Below are 8,757 nucleotides of genomic sequence, written 5' to 3' on the forward strand. Positions count from 1 at the left end.
TTTTGCATCACAGCATAACCCGGTTCGGCCGGCCGGCTAAGGGACTGCAGCAGAGTGACAGAAAGCTAACACCGAGACACTTAAAACCACCATGCTCCTGTTCGTTGCAGTGTGTGTGGTGTTGGCGGTGGTGGTGAGTGGTGGTAGTTGGGGCTGCTTTAGCCCCCATCCACTTATTTTGTAGACGATAAAAACCCTTACTGAACCAACATCCACTTGCGTTGAAATTAGCTCAGTTGGTACAGCGTTGGACTCCGCGTGGTGAGAGCACGCGTTCCCGGTTATAACAGTCCGGGTTCGAAGCGCGACGGGCGCTTGACATTTATGGGCCTCCTGACAGGTATGGTTGCGGTTGGTGGCAGGCCGTAGCCAGGCGAAGTCAGTGAGAGGACCGGCCGTGCGCGGCTATGTGCGCACGTTAAACTTTGGACTCTAAATTCTGCCATAGAACTGGAATCGCTCGATCGAAGGGTAGAGGGCAGGGTCACCGCAACAAGCTTCGCTTAGCGGTGGCTCTGTCCTTGTGAATTCTTCCTATCAAAAGGTTCGGACTAAATTTATATAAAAAATTAACCCACCGCGCCGGACTGGGGGGGGGGAGATGTTTGGACACCCCATACGGTTTTTTGCACACTTGTTCATGCATCTTTTGCATGTCCGGAGTCACCGGTATTGTATTAGGTAATCATCGGATAACTGATAGTGCATATACAAACACACGTGTAGGTATACACCGATCGGTGGCACCGCCAAGCAGGAATAGCTGGAAAAGGATTCGCAAGTTAGTATTGTTAGAGTGAGGACAGTTAGTGTTAAAGGTTTGTGAGGGAATGCTTGACGGTGCCAATCAATCAATCAATATGACATCCAGCGCAGTCAGTGGTCCACATCTGGGCGCCATCGCTCGGCCCGCCACAAGGCTATCTCAGCCCCCAACAGGCCGAGGCCCACCACCTCAGACAGCCGAACGCACCAGATATCACACCCGTTATCGGCCCGTGTCCAGGACCAGAGACAGCCGCAACACAAATTCCATCATTGTGGCCCATGAGCGCCCGCAACCACACGCCATCCTGGCCGCGGCCAGCGGTTCAACGTCCAGGCGCAATAGCCCAGTCCCGATGTTATCCCTGACGGCGTAGGCCCGTCGTCGACAGTCAAATGGTCCGGTCGGGCGCAGCCGACCGGACACCGAACTCGACCGGCCGTCACGCCCGGCCCAGGCCAATCCTAGTTTGAGAGGCGCAACGTCATTGTTCCTCGTAGCGGCACCAGGGGGCCGGTAGTCGCATACCATCCAGGCCACGGGTAGTGTGTCCTAGGCCGCCGCACTCCCCAGCAGGCAGAGGCCCGCCGCCGCTGGCAGTCGAGCAGCCGGGGTCAGGATGCCGCTGCCGACAGCCGAGCGGCCCCCAAGAGTAGGACGCCATCCAGGGGGAGCCGCATCGCATCTGCCAGCCGCAGCGGCCCCCGAGCGCCGGCAGCCGCACCTCCTCCACGCCGCCTCCCACGGCCCACGTCCGAGGGCAGCCACAGGCCCCGTTGAAGGTCGTCAGTCCTCAGCAGGTGGGCGCCCATCGCTACTGACAGTCAGCGAGTAGAGGCCCGCCGCCGCCAACAGCCGAGCGGCCCCCAGGAGTAGGACGCCATCCAGGGGGAGCCGCATCGCATCTGTGAGCCGCAGCGGCCCCCGAGCGCCGGCAGCCGCACCTCCTCGGCTCCTCCACGCCGCCTCCCACGGCCCACGTCCGAGGGCAGCCACAGGCCCCGTTGTAGGTCGCCAGTCCTCGGTTGGCGAGTGCTCATCGCTCGGGTCGCCCCCAGCAGTCGGGTGGCCCCCAGCAGGCGGCCGCAACTTTTCATGCTTTTCCGAACATGGTGTAAAAATTTCAGACTTGAGTCTCTAAAAGTCAGGTCAACAGGCTACTTCAAGAGACCTCACCCCAGAAAAAAAAACTTAGAATGCTTGTCATAGCTACAGCCTACACCGACTGAACGATGCCAACTGCGATTCATAAGAGTAGCAGTAGGGGCGTTCCACGACAAATCGACAAGTGCCCTGCACCCTCATATTTTATTTTTTGCTTAAAATTGGTCTAATGGGTTGTGATGGGCGGGGAAGCCAGCTGTGGCAAGGATTTTTTTCTTCGAACAACGGTTTCCGAGATATAGCCTCGGGCAATTCTTGGAGTTCGCGCTGCAGCCCTATGTTTGGCGGCCTATAACTCAGAAACTATTAGTTTTTTACGATAAAAACTTCACTTGGTTCAACTCACAATCAACCAAAAAACATTTTGGCTATCTCGGATTTTCAATTTTTGAAAATTTTGATCACGTGACCTTTTGTCCTATTTTTCGAAGAGTGACCTTGATATTTTCCCCACTGAAAGTTGCAATTTTGTCTGATGACGATTAAAGCCTTATCGAGTGTCATTCATATGCGATAATAAAAAAGGTGGTTATCGCCCTGCGTTGACCTCAGGTCAGGTCACTTTTATGACCTGTCCATTATTACGAGCGGGAGCGACAGCGAGATCTCGAGAATAAAGCAAGATAGCGACAAGCGGTAAACGGTAAAGGGTACACACGGATAAGGTCTATAATTTATACCAAGGTCATTTTCAGGTCAGGTCAAAGATGACGTCACAGGAGCTAAAAGGAAGTCAAAATAGCGGCACTATACATATATATGAAGTTTTTATCGAATAACTTTCAAGGTATCCCAGCTAGGAACAAACTAATAGCACCATCGTGATCCTCTCGTCGATCCGCATCGAAAAATATGTATGTTGACCTCGAAAGGTCGAAAGGTCAAAAGTTGACCTTAGGTAACGTGATCTAAGGTCAACTTTTGACCTTTCGACCTTTCGAGGTCAACATACATATGTTTCGATGCGGATCGACTAGAGGATCACGATGGTGCTATTAGTTTGTTCCTAGCTGGGATACCTTGAAAGTTATTCGAGAAAAACTTCATATATATGTATAGTGCCGCTATTTTGACTTCCTTTTAGCTCCTGTGACGTCATCTTTGACCTGACCTGAAAATGACCTTAGTAAAAATTATAGACCTTATCCGTGTGTACCCTTTACCGTTTACCGCTTGTCGCTATCTTGCTTTATTCTCGAGATCTCGCTGTCGCTCCCGCTCGTAATAATGGACAGGTCATAAAAATGACCTGACCTGAGGTCAACGCAGGGCGATAACCACTTTTTTTATTATCGCATATGAATGACAATCGATAAGGCTTTAATCGTCATCAGACAAAATTGCAACTTTCAGTGGGGAAAATATCAAGGTCACTCTTCGAAAAATAGGACAAAAGGTCACGTGATCAAAATTTTCAAAAATTGAAAATCCGAGATAGCCAAAATGTTTGATGGTTGATTGTGAGTTGAACCATATGAAGTTTTTATCGTAAAAAACCAATAGTTTCTGAGTTATAGGCCGCCAAACATAGGGCTGCAGCGCGAACTCCAGGAATTGCCCGAGGCTATATCTCGGAAACCGTTGTTCGAAGAAAAAAATCCTTGCCACAGCTGGCTTCCCCGCCCATCATAACCCCTTACACCAGTTTTCAACGAAGAATAAAATATGAGGGTGCAAATTTAATTTTTTATTTGTCGATTTGTCGTGGAACGCCCCAGTATGCATAAAATGTACATCTCGGAACTTTGATAGGCGGTGACCGAGGGTCAGGCCAATTTCGCGTCCTCTCCATTAGGTAGGTATAGGTAAGTCAATGGTAGAAAATTGAAAGGCGCATCTTGTGGAAGAACGTCATTCCTACCACTCAAAACATCGGGTTACTGGTAAACTTGTAACGCTGAATCGAAAGCACCCGTGACCCCTCTTTGTGTCCTCGAGGTCATCTCAGGTTTTGAAGTCTCCAACAGTTTTTTTTTTTGTAATAACTTTTCATAGAGACGTCAGACAAGCTAGAGCGGTAAAAAATGTGTTCAGGTCGTCGATACGGATCGACTGATATGCAACATGACCCTTTCCGGTCAGGATATGGCCTTGACCCAATGTCAAATTTTTCAAGTTAATCTTTAACCCGCGCCCCGTTGGGGTCTGCCGAGCAACGCTGGGGGGGGGGGGGCATTTTGCCCGCCCCCCCCCCTAAGATCTCGAGAACCACGGAACCTAGCGACAAGCAGCAAACGGCGTTGGATAGCCCCAATGGGGAACTAACTACCTTGTGACCAAATTTCATTGGCAACGGTCAAACCAATGACGTCACAGGTCAGGTCAAAGGTTGAATTTTCACCGTGTACAGGCATTTCAAGAAATGCGTTGTAAAATCGAGTAAAATGCATGTCATTGAAAATCATCGATGGGGAAATGTTCTTCAAACACATATTTTGCTATTTGAGGTCACTGATACCAGGTTAGGTCACAGAGGTCAGGTCACTGGGGGAGGGGGGGGGGGTCACAATATGAAAGTGTCGTGTGATACATGTTTTATGGTCCATTTGACATGACAAATGCGATTATGTGGGTCAGGCAGACTTTTGGGCCAGTTTAGGTCACGTTTTGGTCAAGGTCAGGTCAAATTAGGTCAAATTTCCAAGTTGATATTTTTGCATAAAATGGGTATTGATTCGATGCAGCTCGTCACGGGGAGTTCAATGGTGGTCTTTGTTTTGCCCTACGTGGTCTAGAATCGCTAAAAATTGAGTTCAAAAATTTGACGTCATCATTTTTGAACAGTTTTTTCGCTATAACTTGGCCAAAAAACGAGATATCGATCTGAAATTTGGTATGTATATAGAAGAGTACAGGGACTATCATATATCTTCCGTTTTTCGAAATTCGGAAAAAATTGGATTTTTAAAGTTTTTCTGAAAACATCATTTTTTGATTTTTTTTTAGGTCAAAAACCCAAAATTTTGAAAATCCGAGGTAGCAGTTTTGTACCGCCACTTTTTGTCTACTAGACCATATACCTAAAGAACTTTGAAATTGCTTGGTAACTGTAAATTTGGTGAGCGTTTCAAGATTGCATGTTTTTTGCTAATTTTTGCTCGAACATGACCTCAGTTTGACCTCAATTACTCCCGACCTAAGGTGACCTAAGACTTGAAATTCGGTGTGAAGGTGTCAAATTGATGCCCAGGAAGGTACTGAAAATTTGGCGGCGCTGCGCGCCGCCCTTTTCTTGCTAGGGGAGAGCGGGGAGAGTTGTATCATGTCCAAGTTGTATCAGGGCGAATTGTGCCAAACTTATGCAATAGATGGCGCTCGTGACACGACCAGCCGACGAGGTTTTCCGGGCGCCAACTTTCCCTGTTCTGTCGTGTGGCTGGGTGGACGCGTCTCGAGGTGAGAGCCGATTTTATGTTTTTTAATGTCATTCTAAAAAAGTAAGTTGTAAGAAAATGTGTGTTTTGGGCATTTAGATGTGCGTGAATTTGAAAGATCTCCATAGCGGTGGTGAGGGTAGGTTCTAAGGCTGCGTGAGTGAAAATCGATTTATCCAGCTGTCTGCTGTTTTTGAGCACGAGGATGTTTTTCCAAGATGGCGGCGAGGTACATGTTGTATCAGAGCCGGGTGGGGTATGTTGTAACATGTATATATGAATGTATGTATAGGTATGTTTCTTTTGATCGCGAAAGCTAAGCCCTGGCTTGCGTTTGTAGGTAGCTAGTCGATACTCGTTCCATTTCGGCACAATGTGTTGGCTTCTTTGCTCTTAACGGGCCACTTTTGCGTCTAGTCTGTTGATGTTCGTTCGTTTCGATGTTTCGTTCGGATTGCAATGACCTAAGTTTGGTCTAATGCCTAAAAGTGAAGCTTTTGGGCATATACATTGTATTAACCCCATTTAAAGGAAATAGTTCACTTTTTAACATGGGTTTTGAACTGGAATAGCAGTTCCGTAGCTTGGGCTGAGACGAGCATAAATCAGGAGCTTTTACAGCCCAACGATCACCCTAGGCAAAGATATTCTATTTCTCGTCCCAGGATGTGTGCCTTGCATATATTCGCATCCAGTATGAAAAGAGCATGGGTCCCGAAAATTCTTCAGAAACTAGTGAAATTATCTACGAGAACTCAAGAGAAATTCTCGTACTGATCAATAAGGACATTCAGCAGCAGCAGATCGCCCAAATGCCGGTGGCCGCGATAATTTCTCTAGTTTCTGAAGAATTTTCGGAACCCATGCTCTTTTCATACTGGATCGCCTGTGCCTTACAGAAACTGAAAAGTTCTTCTTATATCAAAATATAGAAAATAATCTTTTGTTATAAATAGGTTTTATTTTCTTTGCTGATCATTTTGAACATAAAAAATCATAAATCCATTGCAAAAAAAATAATTTCGTGAAAGTGAACTATTTCCTTTAATGTTGTTGTTATGTTCAAAACCAGTAGCAAGCACACTCCCTGAAACGTGAAATACCTAGTGATACAACTTACCCCACCATGTGATACAACTCACCCAAGCCATGGGGCAAGTTGTATCAAAAACATTGTTCTATTCGGCAGACCATAGAAGAAAAACTGGTAGAGGTAGCGGAAAAGTTACTTTGCACAAAAAAGCAGAAGAATCAAGGAAGGAGATAGTATGGAAATAATGAGTTTATCACGGATAGTTACGAGGTTATGGGTCTCGGAGTAAAAACTGATACAACCCACCCCACTCTCCCCTATTCAGGAAAAACCACAGGGGGGCCAAAATGGCCCCCCAACGGGGCGAGGGTTAAGGCTAGTGTTATTCAGCGTCAACTTTTGCTTATCCTGAGAGACTGATGATCCTCCAGTCTGCATCTACGAAACTCTAGGCAGTGCTTTGTCATTTTAAGGCACGCGCGGCACACGTATATATCCTGAGTGGTATATTGTTCTGTTTTGCTTTGCTTTTTTAAAGGGTCCCTCCCACCTTCAAAAAAGTTTATGAATTGACATGAAAGTGATGTCGCTCGGTTCAGAAAGAGCGAAAACGAATATCTAGCAAATTTCACCGGAAAATATTCACCGGTTTTCAAGATATTAGACTTTTACTTTTGTTTATTTTTTGGGGATCTCCGCTGTTTCTAGCGACTTTATTTTAGAAGTGCGGCGTTTGCGGCAGATGTTGCGCGCAAATAGCATATACCACCGCACTGAACTCTATAATGTGGAATGCGCATCGGCCGCCAAATGGTGTCCAACGGTGCCGCCATGTTGCGCAGACCAGAAAGCGGCCGCCGCCTGTGCTGGGGAATAGGGAATTCGGGACCTCGATTTACGTTTGCGGTCGCTGCATCCGTTACGCTCAAGCTATGTGGACACGGAACCCGGCATCTTACGCAGAATTGAGTGGAGAACAAGATGAAATCCTAAAAAATCATCAGCTATAAGGAACTAATACGTTAAACCCTTATAAGTCAATGGGGAAATATGAAAATTGTTATTTTGGCGCCGAGAATGATCTGAAACTATCTCAAGCATATAAAATCATGATTTCATGCACTCTTTGCAAGGTTCTATGCTTCATATTTGCATTGTTGCCCTTGCGTGACGTCATTTGTGACGTCACAAGGGTCACCATTTTTCTTCAATAACTCCCGATCAAATTGAGCTAGCGAGTCGGGAAAGCCACCAATGGACTCAGGAAGACCTGCCGAATCGAATGATATGCGACATGACCTCTTTCGACCAACTTCGTGACCTGGGGGTGCTGACCTGACCTTGACCTGAGGTCAGCACCCTAAGTTGACCTGACCCGAACAAAAAGTATATCACTCGATGCGCCTGAGCTAGCTGAACACGATGATGCCAAAATCGCGGCTCTACGGCCATTTTTGGCGAAGTTATTTACCAAAAAGCGAACCCGTGCCTTAGATCACTTGACCTGACCTCAGAGGTCACCGGTTGACCTGAGACCCTTACAGCGGGTTCCTAACAGTCACTCTGCGTTATACTTTGCCGCATACGACCACTTTACCGCTTAATTCTAGTTTAATTAGCGGTGCATTAGCGAGGTGGGTTCAATCAACCCCCTCGGCCGGGGCAAATGTAGGTCAGGCGAGTGAATTTGAGGAATTCTGAAGATACGATCGTGTTCCCCACTCAATTCTGCGTAAGATGCCGGGTTCCGTATCTACGTAACATGAACGTAACGGATACGGCGGCCGCAAACGTAAATCGAGGTCCCGAATTCCCTATTCCTCAACACAGGCGGCAGCCGGTTTCTGGTCTGCGCAATATGGCCGCCACCGTTAGACACTACGGCCAATACGATGTAAAGCCTATATCTTGTTTTTCCACTGACGAAGGCACTTTGTTGTCGAAACGTCTGGTCTTATTACATTGTTTTTGTACCTATTGTCATTGTCTGTGAGAAAAACGAAATGTCTGACTCTTCTAATATGACTCTTCTAATAGGGTTGAAGCGGCATTGCTCCCCTGTGTACCACCGCCTGCTACAAAACGTTTTAGTCAAACATTTAAAAATCGTTAGATATCATTTTGCGCTGACGTCACACATTCAGAGGGGTATTCCCATTGCCTTGGGTATTCCTAAGCATTAGCCCCTCTGAATCAAAATGCTGCAATTTTGAAATTTAATATTTCCGATTTAAGGCATGTCTCGATGTTGTGAGTGCCGAAACCGGTAATTGTGAGCCAGGGACCCCATTTTGGCTATCTCAACTCAAATCTAATGTTAAGGTGGGAGGGTCCCTTTAATAGAGCTGTATTTTAGCACGCCAGTCATGAAGAAAAACAGAAAGCTTGGTGAATGAACTACATGCGCCAATAATTGTCGT

This window comes from Amphibalanus amphitrite, unplaced genomic scaffold, assembly GCF_019059575.1.
Source record: "Amphibalanus amphitrite isolate SeventyFive unplaced genomic scaffold, NRLGWU_Aamphi_draft 001407F_arrow, whole genome shotgun sequence".
Taxonomy (NCBI): Eukaryota; Metazoa; Arthropoda; class Thecostraca; order Balanomorpha; family Balanidae; genus Amphibalanus; species Amphibalanus amphitrite.